At 42.1% G+C, this 15,950-nt stretch overlaps 1 protein-coding gene across 13 annotated transcripts in view; it reads left to right on the top strand.

Moving 5' to 3' along the window:
* LOC140481199 (inositol polyphosphate-4-phosphatase type I A) overlaps window positions 1–15,950 on the top strand; it is a 203,901-nt gene that overhangs the window by 47,402 nt on the left and 140,549 nt on the right. For 12 of the 13 annotated variants that reach the window (XM_072577026.1, XM_072577023.1, XM_072577022.1 and 9 more), the window contains one exon: window positions 4,822–4,914. The exons of the other annotated variant lie outside the window; for it this stretch is intronic. The gene's annotated coding sequence lies outside the window, so the exon portion shown is untranslated. The remainder of the gene's footprint in view (window positions 1–4,821; window positions 4,915–15,950) is intronic. 13 annotated transcript variants of the gene reach the window in all.

Below are 15,950 nucleotides of genomic sequence, written 5' to 3'. Positions count from 1 at the left end.
AAGCATGAGTTTTCAGAGCACAACCACCCTGATGAAGGAGCAGCGCTCTGAAAGCTAGTGCTTCCAAATAAACCTGTTGGACTATAACCTGGTGTTGTGTAATTTTTAACTTAGTATGCCCCAGTCCAAATCATGTTCAAGGATTCGGGTACGGTATCTTTAGAGTTTGGTTTTTGGCATTTAGATTTGTATTGGGATCAATTTACTGATAACATCTGTTTCCTTTGTTTTCTATTCTTCTGTCTCTCATTTTTCACCTTTTTTTTCCCTCTTGTCACCATGCTTAGGTTCCTAGTTAAAATCCTCTCCCACTGTGAGGAAATGCCTCTGAGGATGCCAGTTATGATTCTGTTGGTGAACAACCTTTCTTGCTTGTGCAGTTCTGCGTTCTCCAGAAATGATGCAAATACCTCAAGAATCTAAATCCCTCCCTCCTATACCATCCCTAAAGCCATACATTATTTTGATCTGTTCTCCGATTTCTAATCTTTATAGCACATGGCACTGGGAGTAATCTTGAGATTACTACTTTTTGACATTGCGTTTAATATTTTTTCCTGTCTCTCGATTCTGCTTCCAGAACCTTATCCCTCCTTTCTTTTAACCTTTGTTGGTGTTGACATGAGCCATGACCTCTGTCTATTTCCTTTTAGAATGTCTTGCAGCTGTTCAGTGACTGGGCACTGGAGAGATAACATACCAATCTTGTCAAGCCTGTGGTCACAGAAAAGTCTTCTGTTCTCCTGTCGCTATTGCTCTTGCAGTCTGTTTAGCTCTTTGTGCAGCTAAGTAACTCCTCTTGACTCATTGGTTTGACAGTGTTCCCCTGAAGAGTCCTCTTCCCAGCAGCGATCAGAATTGAAAACCTATTAGAAAGAGTTGGTTCTAAGGAACTCCTTATAATGCAAAGTTTCCCTCCCCATTCCCATTGACTTAAGTTTTCCTTTTTTTTTCCAGCTTTATTCTAGATTAGAGTGGTGCTGGAAAAGCACAGCTGTTCAGACAGCAGGAAAATCGACGTTTCGGGCAAAAGCCCCTCATTAGGAATACAGGCAGAGTACCTTGAAGGGTGGAGAGGTAAATGGGAAGGTAGCAAAGAGTACAATGGGTGGATGGGGGTGGGGATGAAGCTGATAGGTCAGAGAGGAGGGTGGAGTGGGTAGGTGGAAAGGAAGATAGGCAGATAGGACAAGTCATGGGGACAGTGCTGAGCTGGAAGTTTGGAGCGGGGGGGAGGGGAAATGAGGGAACTGGTGAAGTCCACATCGATGCCCTGGGGCTCAAGTGTTCCGAGGCAGAAGATGAGGCGTTCTTCTTCCAGGCGTCAGGTGGTGAGGGAGTGGCAGTGAAGGAGGCCCAGGACCTCCATGTCCTCGGCAGAGTGGGAGGTGGAGTTGAAATGTTGGGCCACAGGGCGGTGTGGTTGATTTGGTGCAAGTGTCCCAGAGATGTTCCCTAAAGCACTCTACTAGGAGGTGTCCAGTCTCCCCAGCGTAGAGGAGACTGCATCAGGAGCAACGGATACAATAAATGATATTGGTGGATGTGCAGGTAAAACTTTGGATGTGGAAAGCTCCTTTAGGGCCTTGGATGGAGGTGAGGGAGGAGGTGTGGGCGTAGGTTTTGCAATTCCTGCAGTGGCAGGAGAAGATACCAGGATGGGACTGTGGGCTGTAGGGGGGGCATGGACCTGACCAGGTAGTCACGGAGGGAACGGTCTTTGTGGAAGGCGGAAAGGGGTGGGGAGGGAAATATATCCCTGGTGGTGGGGTCCATTTGGAGGTGGTGGAAATGTCGGCGGATGATTTGTTTTATGCAAAGGTTTGTAGGGTGGAAGGTGAGCACCAGGGGTGTTCTGTCCTTGCTACGGTTGGAGGGGTGGGGTCTGAGGGTGGAGGTGCAGGATGTGGACGAGATACGTAGGAGGGCATCTTTAACCCTGTGCTCCCGATGCGGTCTCCTCTCCATTGGAGAAATGAGATGTTGGCTGTTTGAACACTTCGCAGAATGCCGAGGTTCTTTCTGCAAAAAAAAAGACCTTGAGGTTCCAGTCACTTTAAAACAGTATCTTATTCTCTTGCCAGTATCTCTGGCTCAGGCTTGTTGCAGTGCTCCAGCAAAGGTCAGCACAAGCTGGAAGAACAGCAATTCATTTTCCACTTGGAAACTCTACTGCCATCTGGATTCCATATGGAATTCAATAATTGTAGGGCTTGAGGCTCTTTCTCCCATGTCCCTACCCCAACCCCCACACACCAGGTCATGTTATCACATGGTCTGGTATTGCACGCTACCAATTGTTAGCCACTAATTGTCCCCTTCAGCTGCTATTTCTGCCACCTCCAGTAGGCTGCCACCATGAGACACTCCGCACCCTTCCCTTGTCAGCCTTCCTCAAGAACTGTTCCCTCTCCTAAGTTGACCGTTTATTCACTCCTTTATCTCTGACTGACTGTTTCTGTCTCTTTGGGCTCTATCCCCACCTGTTGTTTACTCCATAGTCCACTGTCCTTTCCTCTGCATAGAAATAAACTTTTTCTTAGCTACCATTCATTCTGACGAAGAGTCTCTGCATCAACTGATTTCTCTCCACAGATACTGCCAGACCTGCTAAGATCTTCTAGCAATTTCTGTTTTTGTTATTAGCCTGAAAAATGTGTTCAAATGCCTATTCCCATAGCCCCTGATTTCCCTAGTGTGGCTCCTTGATGCCACACTTTCTCAGATGCTGCCTTGACATCAAGGGCAGTCACTCTGCACTCTGAGAATGTAGCTCCCTGGTATGTGTTTAAATTTTGTAAATTGGAGGGGGTGGGAAGCACTGCATGATCCCTTTTAAAACATTGTGTTTTACAGTGCTTAGAGTTAAAATGGATGTCTGAACAACAGTTTTTAAAGTGCAGGTGCACAGGATTACCAAACTGAAATATTTCGTATCAAACAGCATTTTGGCTAAGGCAACAAGTCTTTTCGAATTCAGCCAATCAATTTGAATCAAACCCTTAGATATCAGAAACCAATTAAATTAAAATCTGATGGTTTTGACTACTGAGAGCCCATTTGAGTGTAAAGAAATTAGGTCATCAAGAACATAAGAGATAAGGGCATTTGGAAAATCAGTGGGAGCAAACTGCCATCTAAAAAGATAACAACTTTCAGCTCTGGAGAAAAAGGTATCTAGTTAATAAGTATACCACGGCACTCTTAGCTAATATTCCAGACAACAGGATTTGCAGACAGAACATTTCTGACAGAAGAACTGACATAGGAATTCAAAGGAAGAGACTCTTTTCTGAGAGTCTACGTTCTGTTTTAATGACTTATATTAATTGAAACAGCATACCATTAAGATTTTGTTTATTCAGAGATAGTTGGTAGTTAGGGGGAATTGTTCAGTTTATTAGTGATTCTGTTAAGTTGTTCACTGTTGGAGTATATAAATAAATTGTTACTTGTTGATTTTTGAATGTGTGAAAGGAGTTCATTTCAGTTAACCGCTCCTTTTTAACAGATGGAGGAGTGGGGATGAAGGGTAGGTTATACCACTTTTCACACTACTTTAGCAGATTATAGGACCAGGCGAGTCTCTTTGGGTGTTTCGGTTTTAGTTAGCAAAGGGGAGTCAAGCTCCACTTTATAATAATCCCCTCTCATAAGAGACCACCTTGATTTTGGGGGTCCAAAGTGAGCCGTGCTTGCCAGCTTTACCTTATCTGAACCATACCAGTGAGTATTTGACCAAAAAGGTCTCTGCAAGTCAACGTGAGTTCTCGTGCACAGAATATTTATTGCCACATACTTTGACTGTATGTGAGTGACATGTAGTTGTTGGAAAACTTTCATCAAGAATGCTTCTGTCTTTTGTTGTTCTGGCTTCAGTAGGAGACCAAATCCTGGTGCCCTCTTTCCAGCAAACCCTACTAACGTTCAGGCAAAACTTCAGAATTGATTACTGTTGATTGGTCTGGCTCGAAAGCATATTCTTTGCCAAATCCTGTTTTACAACTCTCAAATGACCAGTGCTCCAGAGGTGAGAAAAGAATAAGAAACGTACTCTGAATCTTGAAGTCCAGTAGCATTGATGTTTGTAAATGTGAGGAACTAACTGCAAACCAGTCAAAATGACTAAAGTTGTCCATCTAGCTGCATTATGATTTTAGCCCATGTGCTTTGATGTGGCAGAGCAGCAATTTTAGATATACGATGTAAATCCAGTAATAGTATGAGTCAGCTCAATCCAGTAATTGTTAGGATGAGTGGCTGAGTGACATCAATCATAATTTTTAAATCCAGTGGTTGTGGTTTAATTTTCTCCCCAGAGATTAGGAAATAATTTAAGTCTACGCGTCTGTGCTTATTTGAGGTACTGTATCATTTATATAGCACCTGTCACATGCTCATGCCAAAGTACTTGACAATGCAGTATGTTTTGAAATGTTGTCACTGTTATGATGAAAATATGGCAGCCAGTTTGTGCACATAGATGTGTTTCAAATAAGTGAGAGCAATTTAGTGAAATTGACTGACTGAGAAATAGTGTTAGTCATGACTGCTGATTTCAGGAGTAAAAAAACTTGATGCTTATCCTTCAGTGTATACTAGTGAGAAGAGCCAGATCTGTGTCTCAGCTATAATGCGAGTGTCTGGAGAAGAGTTTTAATATTTTAAGTAGTAAAAGCAATGTATATCTGTTCATTCAGTTGAAGCTCTGTCATCAGTATCTGCCAAACAATTACCCTCAAATTTCTATTAGAACATAAATTGATGTAAAGTAAGACCAGATTATTGAAAAATACACTTTGCTTTATTTCCGATCTCTAGCATCTGCAGACTTTCGCTTTTATGTGCAGACGTCGGGTTTAGTTCAAGAGAAAACTGAAAAATATTCAATGACGAGAGTGCAAGCAGTAGCTGGTAAGTAATGTAAAATTATATTGCTAATTGATATTTAGTGTTTTAACATGTTTGCATATTGAATTTTGCTTTTATTTCTTTTTTTAAAGATTAGAGAAGCCCAGGTTTTAAACATTTTGCCAGATATATTCGGGTCCAAGAGCAGTAATGAATGGGTGAAACTAAAGCTTTATTTGTGCACACGTAGATGAGTAGATGTTACACCCAGTGCTCTAGTTTTTATTTCAAAAGTCATAAAATCATCTATAAATACATATACAGTCTAAGTCCATTTTGCAGAGAAAAATAATAAAACATTGGAATTTTGACATTCCTGAGAGCTTCTGACTAGTTGCAAAAAACCAAGGTATTTTCTACATGTGCAGGAAACTGTTCTTTGTAAGGCACCAAGAAGGTCTGACAATTGAATGGACTCTTGTTCTACTTCGGCAGGAAAGACGTTTAGAAGCAGCGCTTCTTTCCCTATTGTGCCTTGGTGGCAACTGCCCCAAACATTAGTGCATCCCTCAGCAAGTAGTCCTGGACCTTGGAAAGTGCCAGCTTGCAACACTTAATCAAGGCCATTCAAAGACCAGTAATTTCAGGTGGACCAAAGAGTGTCTTTCACTGAGTTGATGGTTCTCCAGACACAGTCAATAGTTATTTTGTAGTGTATTCTGCGTAACAGCCTATAGAACAGCACCCTGCTTCATGGAGCTGCTCAGGGAAAACTTTGACAAAAACCACTGCATCCCCCTTCAGACCTTTTTTTGCAATGGCATGTTTGAGAAGGAGATTTTTATTTCAAAAATATTCTTTATTCATAAAAATATCATTTTATATGTACATAGAACTAAACTTTGTGACTGAACAGTAGCATATCAAGGAGACAAGCAAACATTGGAGTTTGACTTTCTCCAAACAAGTCAAAGGCATCTCTACTTAAATCAGACTATATTTACAAGCATTTGAAGCAGTAGGAGGGTCCAATTACTGAATGAATCCCCATTTTAACTTCAGAAAATGTTCAGACAGTAAATGCACTAGGAAGGATAAACATGATTTGTGGAACTTATTTCTCAGCTTAAAATCTTGCCCCAATTGACAGGACAAGGATCTCCTTCCTCTTTTCAGTTGCGGACTGGGCTACAGGTTTCTATAGAAAACCTGTGGCCTACCTTGAGGCAAAATCAGAAAACTGACTCCCTTTGACCCTGAGGTCCTTGCATGGATTAGCTCATGAAACCCGTATTTGAAAGTCTGATATATAGAGAGAGTTTTAACTGTGCAGATTTGTGTTTATATCTATTATTCAGGTGATGAGGACTTCAATTATTGTCCATTCCCAACTTTATTCTCAACTGACTGAGAAATAGTGAACTGCCTTCTTGAGCTGCTGTAATTGGTAGGGTGTAGGTACGTGTACAATGCTATTAGGGAGGGAGTTCCAGGATTTCTATCCAGTGGTAGTGAAGGGACAGCAATATATTTCCAAGTCAAGATGGTGTGTGGCTTGCAGAGAGAACTGGTGGTGGTATTTCCATGTCTGCTTCATTTTTCTAGAGTGTGGTGTTTTGTGGATTTGGAGATGTTAGCAAAGGAACCTTAGTGAATTTCTGATCCGGCAGTGTTGTCTTCTGCAATTGTCAGCCTATGTTGGAGACTGACTGACAATACCAGAAATGAAAAATAAATCAATCTGACATTCAAAAAAAAAAATTGAAAGAGAAAGATTAGAATAAAATTCAAGGACAGCTAGTATTCTGATTATAATGAGGCCTTTTCATCAGTCACGGTTTTGATTTTCAAACTCGTGCAGCAGAATTTCCCAGATACGGTGAGCTGTGGTGTTTGAATGCCATACACAATTCATGGATCCTTTTACATAATCTGTTTGAGATAATCACTACTTTTGGGTATAGGTAGAAAGCAATGAGAACCTTTAACTAAACAGCAATAAATATGGCGGGTTATTTCACTGTAAAGAAGAACCACAAATAACCAAACTAGAACTCCTATCATCTATGCACATTTAATGGATAGCACTCGGTTTTTTTGAATGTTAGGACCTGTTGAAGATTTAAAGACCATTTTAACTAGGAGCAGTTAACTTTTTTGATACCAGGAATCAAACTTGCTCTATATAGTTCAGAAATCCTTTTTGAACCAGGGCAGATCAAAAAATATTTTTTGAAGAAATGTAAGGAATGCTGTTTGCATATTTCTTAAAGATAATTTGCTAGTTTGGGTTCCACCAGCGCCAGTCTTCTCCTGCCCTTATTACAGCCTTAATTCAAACATGGACAAAAAAGCTGAATTCCAGAGATGAGCTGAGAGTGACTGTCCTTGGCATGAAAGTTGCTTTTGACAGAGTAAGGCATCAAGGAGCCCAAGCAAAACTAGAGTCATTGGAAAGTGGGAAACTCTCCATTAGTTAATGATACCTGGCACCAAAGAAGAGAGGTCAGTCAACTCAGCTCCAAGGTATCTCTGCAGACATTACTCAAGGTAGTGCCCTATACCCAACAAGTTTCATCTGCTTCACCAGTGGTCTTCCTTCTATTATATGGTGATATCAATAATCAGTGAACAGTGTTCAGCAGCATACATTGCACAGGTGCTGAGGTAGTCCACATCCAAATGTAGCAAGATCTGGGCAATATTTTAAAAATGCAGAAATATCACCCAAGTAAACTATAAACCTATAAGGCAGGATGTGATTATAGATCAATGAGGAGAAAGTGAGGACTTCAGATGCTGGCAATCAGAGTCGAAGATTGTGGTGCTGGAAAAGTGCAGCCAGTCAGGCAGTATCTGAGGAGTAGGAAAATCGATGTTTCAGGCATATTCCCTTCATCAGGATGTTGCCTGACCACATGTGCTTTTCCAGCACTGCACCCTTTGATGTGACTAAAGCTGCTAAGTTATTCTTACTGGCTAGGCCAGCACTTGTTGCTGTCCATAATGTAGTGGTGGCCTTACAGCCACAGTATCATTAGAGAGGGAGCTGCAGGACTTTAATCTAGCAACATTCAAGGAACGGTGATAAATTTCCAAGACAGGATGGTGACTGGCTTGAGGGGAACTACCAGGTGGTGAGGTTTCCTATGTAATTGCTTGGAGGATAAAGTGAGGACTGCAGATGCTGGAGATCAGAGCTGAAAATGTGTTGCTGGAAAAGCGCAGCAAGTCAGGCAGCATCCAAGGAGCAGGAGAATCGACGTTTCGGGCATAAGCCCTTCTTCAGGAATCCACACAATTGGGATGCCACACAAGTGACAAGAAAATCCCAGCCCTGGCTGTTTTCCCTGGAACATCGGAGGCTGAGGGTGTCCTTAAAGAGGCTGATAAAATCATGAGGGGCAAGAATAGGGTAAATAGACAAGGTCTTTTCCCTGGATTGGGGAGATCTAGAGAGTAGAGCTTTCTGGTGTGAGGGCAAAGATTTAAGAGGTACGTAAGGGGCAACATTTTCATGCAAAGGGTGGTGCATGTATGGAATGAGCTGTCAGCAAGCAGTGGATGCTAGTACAGTTACAATATTTAAAAGACATCTGGATGTGTTCATGAATAGGAAGAATTTAAGGGGATATGGGCCAAGTGCTAGCAAATGGGACTAGATTAGGTCAGCATATCTGGTCGGCATGGTCAAGTTGGACTGAAGGGTCTGTTTCCATGATGTATATCTCTGACTCTGACTCTGATTCAAATTGTGGTGCTAGAAAAGCATAGCAGGTCAGACAGTATCTGAGGAGCAGGAGAGTCAGCGCTTCACCTCTATCTCTAACGAGATTGGTTGCGACATCAACCCTTGGTATTCAGTGACATCATTATGCACATGTTGGAGGTTGACCAAAAACTGAACTGGAGTAGGAATATAAACACCGGCTAAAAGATCAGGTCAGAAGCTAGGACTCCTGCATGGTGTATGTGTGGGATGAGGTGCCAGAGGAAGTGGTGAAGGCTAATACAAATACAACATTTAAAGTGCAACATGCATATTTGAGTAGGATGTTTAGAGAAATATATGTGCCAAATGTTGTTAAATGGAACCAGGTCAGATTGGGATATCTGGTTGGCACAATAACTTGGACAGAAAAGTCTGTATGACTCTGACGCCACGTTAAAATCTTGGAACTTCCTCCCTAATGATATTATGGATGTGCCTACACCAAGCAAATAGGAGTAGTTCAAGAAGGCATCTCTTCACTACTTTCATGGAGGGCAATGAGGAGAGGCCAATAAGTGCTGGCCTAACCAGTGATGCTCACATTCCATCAATAAATAAAGAATAATCTTAGAATATCCTGGCATCTGTAAGGGTGACACAGTGACTATGTAGCTGAAAATGTGTTGCTAGAAAAGCGCAGCAGGTCAGGCAGCATCCAAGGAGCAGGAGAATCGACATTTCGGGCATGAGCCCTTGTTCAGGAACAGGTACTATATTGCCTATAGTATCCAGCATCTACAGTCCTCACTTCCTCCACAGTGACTATGTAGTTAACATACTGCTGACTCGCAGCGCCAGGGACCTGGGTTCAACCCCATCATTGGGTGACTGTGCAAACTCTACACGGACATTCTCCCTGTTTCTGTGTGGGTTTTCTCCAGGTGCTCCAGTTTCCTCCTCCAGTCCAAAGTTAGGTGAATTAGCCATGCTGAATTGTCTATAGTATCCAGGGATGTGTAAGCTAGTTAGATTAGCCATGGGAAATAATGTTACAGGGGTAGGGTGGCGGGTTGGGTCATGGTCGTATGCTCTTTTAGAGGAGTCACTGTGGACTTGATGAGTTGAATGGCCTGCTTCCAGGCTGTACAGATTCTATGATTCTGTACACTGTATCTGCCTTTGCAACAGGCTTATAACATTCTTCTAGGGTGATCTTTCTGAACTTGTAAAAAATTAGTTCACAGGGTTATTCTACTTGTGGTGAGTGTCGTAACTCAGCTAGCTCATTGCAGCTGTATTGTGGCATGAGGGATTGTTCTTCTGAAAGAAAAGAAATTTAAGAATCAACCACATCTAGCAATGCGAGGTAAAGCATGGATAGAATTCCTAATTTCTTTTTGCTAAAGATGCTTGCACTTAATTTGTGGCACTGAGATTTCTCTAGCAAGCCCATGGACGCTCGCTTCATGTGTATTTCGGTACTATGGATATTGGCTTTTTGGTGGACTACTGAGGTGCAACGGGTAAAACATAGCTTTCTCGTCTTTGTTTAAAAATTTGCGTTTCTGACAAATTGCTTAAAAGTGAGAATTAATAGGAATTGTGATTTTTCTTCCTCCTACAATGCAGAGGAATGCAAACAAAGGAACATATGAATCACGATCAGGGTATGATTTGGAGATGCCGGTGTTGGACTGGGGTGTACAAAGTTACAAATCACACATCATCAGGTTATAGTCCAACAGGTTTAATTGGAAGCACACAAGCTTTCAGATCAACGCTCCTTCATCAGATGATAGTGGAGGGCTCAATCCTAACACACAGAATTTATAGCAAATATTTAGTGCTATGTAACTAAAATTATACATTGAAAAATTGATTCTGTTAAGCCTTTCATCTGTTAGAATACAGTGATAGTTTCACTTCTTTCATCTGTAAATCACAAAACTTTTTTTAAAAAGTTGCATTCTCGGGTTAGCTGTTAACAATGGTGATAACTAGACAATATGTTGAAGGTGTTGGCCCCCTGTGTTCTCTGTCTATGCCATGACGATTAGATTGATTCTAATCTAAAAAGTGAGATAACAGAGTTTAACATAAATTCATGCATAAATTTGAGCAAAGTACATTGTAACCCTGCAAGTACAAATTCACCCACAAAATGTGTGCATGTGGGTCTTTGTCTATGTGTGTGTCTGTCTAGGTTGGGGTGTGTGTGTGTGTGTGTGTGTGTAGTGCAATGCAGATCACCTGTAATGTGACATGAACCCAATGTCCCGGTTGAGGCCCTCCATATGGGTACCGAACTTAGCTATCAGCCTCTGCTCGGCCACTTTTCTCTGCTGCCTGTCCCGAAGTCCACCTTGGAGGATGGTCACCCAAAGGTCAGAGGCTGAATGTCCTGGACTACTGAAGTGTTCCCCAACTGGAGGGAACACTCCTGTCTGATTGTTGTGCGGTGCCCATTCATCTATTGTCGGGGTAGACTGTTTGCCCCTCAAAGTTTGTTTCTTCATTCAATAAGACCTTGGCTAATCTGATCACTCCACATTCCTGCCTCCTACCCCAAAGATAATTAATTTTGTTTGTCTTGTTTTCTTTTATTCCCCAGGTTTCCAGTGGTCAGCAAGAGTCATTTTAGCTGCAATACAGGGTTGTGACTAGTGAGTGGTTCATCGACTATGACCTTCACAGTACTCTAGTGCTCAAACCCAGGCTAGTATTCATAGATGTCTCTGAATTCACCAGCATGCTTTGTGCCATTGCAACCCTGACCCAGGGTGACAGTTTTTTACTTGTCAGTATTTCGAAGGGAATGAGACAGTACTGTGCCTTTAAACATAGAACATTACAGCACAGTGCAGGCCCTTCAGCACTCGATGGTTCCACAGGGCGGCGCAACAATCTGAAGCCCGTCTTATCCATCTGCCTATCTAATGGTGATTTTAAATGCCCATAAAGTTGATAAGTCTACCACTGTTGCAGGCAGTGTGTTCCATGCCCCTACTACTGAGTAAAGAAGCTACCTCTGTCATCTGTCCTACATCTAACCCCTTAATTTGAAGCTACGCCCCCTTGTGCTATCCACCATCTTATGGTGGACAGTGTGAGGCTTTTTCCTATCTAACCCTCTGATTATCTTCTAAGTCTCAATTAAGTCACCTCTCAATATTCTCTGTAACGAAAACAGCCTCAAGTCCCTCAATCTTTTGTTGTAAGACCTTCTGTCCATACCAGGCAGCATCCTAGAAAATCTCCTCTGAACCCTTTCCAAACCTTCCATGTCCTTCCTATAATGTGGTAACCAGAACTGCATACAATACTCTTAAGTGCGGCCGCACCAGAGTTTTGTACAGCTGCAGCATGACATCATGGTTTCAAAACCCGACCTCTCTACTAATAAAAGCTAACACACCTTTGGGCGGTACGGTGACACAGTGGTTAGCACTGCTGCCTCACAGCGCCAAAGACCCGGGTTCAATTCCAGCCTCTGGCGACTGTCTGTGTGGAGTTTGCACATTCTCCCCGTGTCTGCGTGGGCTTCCTCCGGGTGCTCCGGTTTCCTCCCACGGTCCAAAGATGTGCAGGTTAGGTGAATTGGCCATGCTAAATTGCCCGTAGTGTTAGGTGAAGGGGTAAATGTAGTGGAATGGGTCTGGGTGGGTTGCTCTTCGGAGGGATTGGTGTAGACTTGTTGGGCTGAAGGGCCTGTTTCCACACTGTAAGTAATCTAATCTTATGCCTTCTTAACAACCCTATCCACCTGGGTGGCAACTTTGAGGTTTCTATGTCCCTGGAGACACCGCTCTCTCTGCTCATCAACATTACCAAGAATGTTACCATTCTCCTTGTACTCTACCTTCCTGTTACTCCTTCCAAAGTGAATCACCTCACACTTTTTTCCACATTAAACTCCATTTGCCACCCCTTAGCCCAGCTCTGCAGTTCATTGATGTGCCTCTGTAACCTACAACATTCTTCAGCACTATCCACAACTGTACAGACCTTAGTGTCGCCCACAAATTTACTAACCTATCCTTCTATGCCCTCATCCAGGTCGCTTATAAAAATGACAAACCGCAGTGGACCCAAAACAGATCCTTGCAGTGCACCCATTAGTAACTGAACTCCAGGATGAACATTTCCCATCAACCACCACTCTGTCGTCTTTTAGCTAGCCAATTTCTGATCCAAACTGCTAAATCACCTTCAATCCCATGCCTCCGTATTCCGTGCAGTAGCCGACCGTGGGGGATCTTATCAAACACCTTACTGAAATCCATATACACCACATCAATGGCTTTACCCTCATCTACCTGTTTGGTCACCTTCTCAAAGAATTCACCTAAGGCTTGTGAGGCATGACCTACCCTTCACAAAATCATGTTGACTATCCCTCATCAACTTATTCCTATTGAGATGATGATAAACCATATCTCTCATAACCTTTTGCAACACTTCAACCACAACTGAAGTAAGGCTCCCTGGTCTATAATTACAAGGGTTGTCTCTATTCCCCTTCTTGAACAAGGAAACAACATTTGCTATCCTTCAGTCTTTAGGTCCTATTCTGCAGACAATGACGACATAAAGATCAAAGCTAAAGGCTCAGCAATCTCCTCCCTGGCTTCCCACAGAATCCTAGGATAAATCCTATCTAGGCTAGGGAATGTATCTATTTTCGCACTTCCCAGAATATCTAACACCACCTCCTTCTGAACCTCAATCCCATCTAGTCTAGTAGCTGTTTCTCATTATTCTCTTCAGAAACAACAGTTGTTGCTGGGATCCCAGCAGGATTGAAAGCTACAGTACATCTCTCATGGCTGCTAAATTCTCTCTGAATTTTCTGATTATTTTTTCTTCTGGCTTGAGAGGGTGAGACAAGCAACTTATATTTCTAAGTTGAATTTACTCAGAGGATAGTCATGATTTGGAGATGCTGGTGTTGGACTGGGTGTACAAAGTTTAAAAATCACACAACACCAGGTTATAGTCCAACAGCTTTATTTGGAAGCGCACTAGCTTTCGGAGCAACGCTCCTTCAGGTGATGGTGGAGGGCTCAATCCTAACACAGAATTTATAGCAAAAATTTACAGTGTGATGTAACTGAAATTATACATTGAAAAAAGATTGTCTGTTAAGCCTTTTATCTGTTAGAATACAGTGATAGTTTCACTTCTTTCATGTGTAAATCATCACTGTATTCTAACAGATGAAAGGCTTAACAGACAATCAATTTTTCAATGTATAATTTCAGTTACATCACACTGTAAATTTTTGCTATAAATTCTGTTAGGATTGAGCCCTCCACTATCACCTGATGAAGGAGCGTTACTCTGAAAGCTAGTGTGCTTCCAATTAAACCTGTTGGACTATAACCTGGTGTTGTGATTTTTTTACTCTTTACTCAGGATACTGGCAGGTGTCTTTATCTGAAAGAGTGAAGGAAATTTTGGTTTTCATGACATTGAACTGTACCAATTTAAAGACATGCCATTTGGTATGAAAAATACACAGGCCACATTTCAAAGTCTAACTAGTAAAGTCCTTTCGGGATTACCCAGCTGTCTGTTGTACATTGACCTGGTGATTTTTAGTCTCACGTTTGGAAGCATTTGCAGCATCTTATTGGAATTGTTCAATTGACTTCAGGAGGCAGGCTTGGTGATAAATCCTCGCTAAGAGTGAATTTGCAAAAGTCCAAATTACAGTTGTGGGCCATTTCATTTGACATAGACAAATGGTCCCAAATGGTGTGAAAACAAAGGTTATTGGGGAGTTTCCCATACTGTCGATGAAGAGGGCAGTATTACAATTCCTGGGATTGAGTGTTTTTTTTATCGGAGGTTCATACAAAATTTCGCAATGTGTTTGTTCTACTGACTGACTTATTGAAGTGCAGAAAATTTCAGTGACCGGAGGACTATTAGAAGGCATTTGACAGCCTGAAAGCTCTGCTAGCCACTGTCAGTGTTAGTCACACCTAATTACACAAAGCCATTCAAGGTGATATCAATGTGAATGATGTGGGTGTCAGTGCCGAACTCTTGCAAGAAGACAACGGAAAAATAGAAAGACCTATTGGGTATTTTTCCAGAAAATGGAATAATCATCAGAAATATTCCACGATTGAGAAGGGCACCTTGTGCTTAATGTTGGCGTTGCAGCGTTTCAACGTTGACAATAATGTGTCTGAGACAATTGTATATACTGATCATAATCCCTTCATGATTTTGAGAAATTTAAGGACAAAATTCCAGACTGTAGCTGGTGCATATTATTGCAGCCATTCAATTTGAAACTATACACATGGCAGAATGAGAGAATATAATTGTTGATACATTGTCACGACTTTGAAGTAAGATGGAGGTGTTTGGTGGTGGGGGAAAAAAATGACTGAGCAAACATTTACTACTGCAGATTATTTCAGTTGGTGTGATGTATATGTAATGTGTAATAATAGCGTAAGACTCAACGTTTTTAAAAATGAAGCAATTTTTGTATATTTTTAAGGGTGGGGGGGAAAAGAGGTTTGATGATACCTCTTCCGGTTTTGAGGTGTATTCTGTTTTATTTTTGAGGTTTTCAGGCAGAAGCACTGAGCAGCCTTTTTTTGTATTTATTCATTTTGTGGGATGTGAGTGTTGCTGGCTGGCCAGCATTTATTGCCAGTCCGTAATTGCCCTTGAGAAGGTGGTGGTGAGCTGCTTTCGTGAACTGCTGCAGCCCACCTGCTGTGGGTTGACCTACAATGCCATTAGGGAGAGAATTCCAGGAGTTTGAGTCAGCGACAATAAGGAGTAGTTATGTATTTCCACGTCAGAATGGTGTAAGCTTGGAGGAAAACTTGCGGTTGGTCGTCTTCCCATAAATTTGCTGCCCTTGTCCTCCTCCGATGGAAGTGATTGAGAGTTGGGAAGGTGCTGTCTGAGGATCTTTTGGTGAATTTCTGCAGTCCATCTTGTGGATTGTACACACTGAGCGTCCGTGGTGGAGGGAGTGAATGCTTGTGGATGTGGTAACATTTTGAGTGGGCTGCTTTGTCCTCTATAGTGTCAAGCTTCTTGAATGTTGTTGCGGCTGCACTCATCCAGGCAAATAGAGAGTATTCCGTCGCACTCCTGACTTGTGCTTGTAGATAGTGACTTTGAGGAGTCAGAAGGTGAATTACTCGCCACAGTATTACTAGCCTCTGATCTGCTTTTGTAGACCGTTTTTATGTGGTGAGTCTAGTTGAGTTTCTGATCAGTGATAACTCCCAGACTGGTGATAGTGGGGGGTTCAGTGATGGTAACATCATTGAATGTCATGGGGCTGTGGTTAGATTCTTTCTTATTGGTGATGTTCCTAGCCTGGTATTTGTGTAGCACAAATGTTACTTGC

The sequence above is a fragment of the Chiloscyllium punctatum genome, chromosome 9, assembly GCF_047496795.1.
Source record: "Chiloscyllium punctatum isolate Juve2018m chromosome 9, sChiPun1.3, whole genome shotgun sequence".
Classification (NCBI taxonomy): Eukaryota; Metazoa; Chordata; class Chondrichthyes; order Orectolobiformes; family Hemiscylliidae; genus Chiloscyllium; species Chiloscyllium punctatum.
The sequence above is the reverse complement of the archived record's forward strand: the minus strand, read 5'-3'. Positions and strand labels throughout refer to the sequence as shown.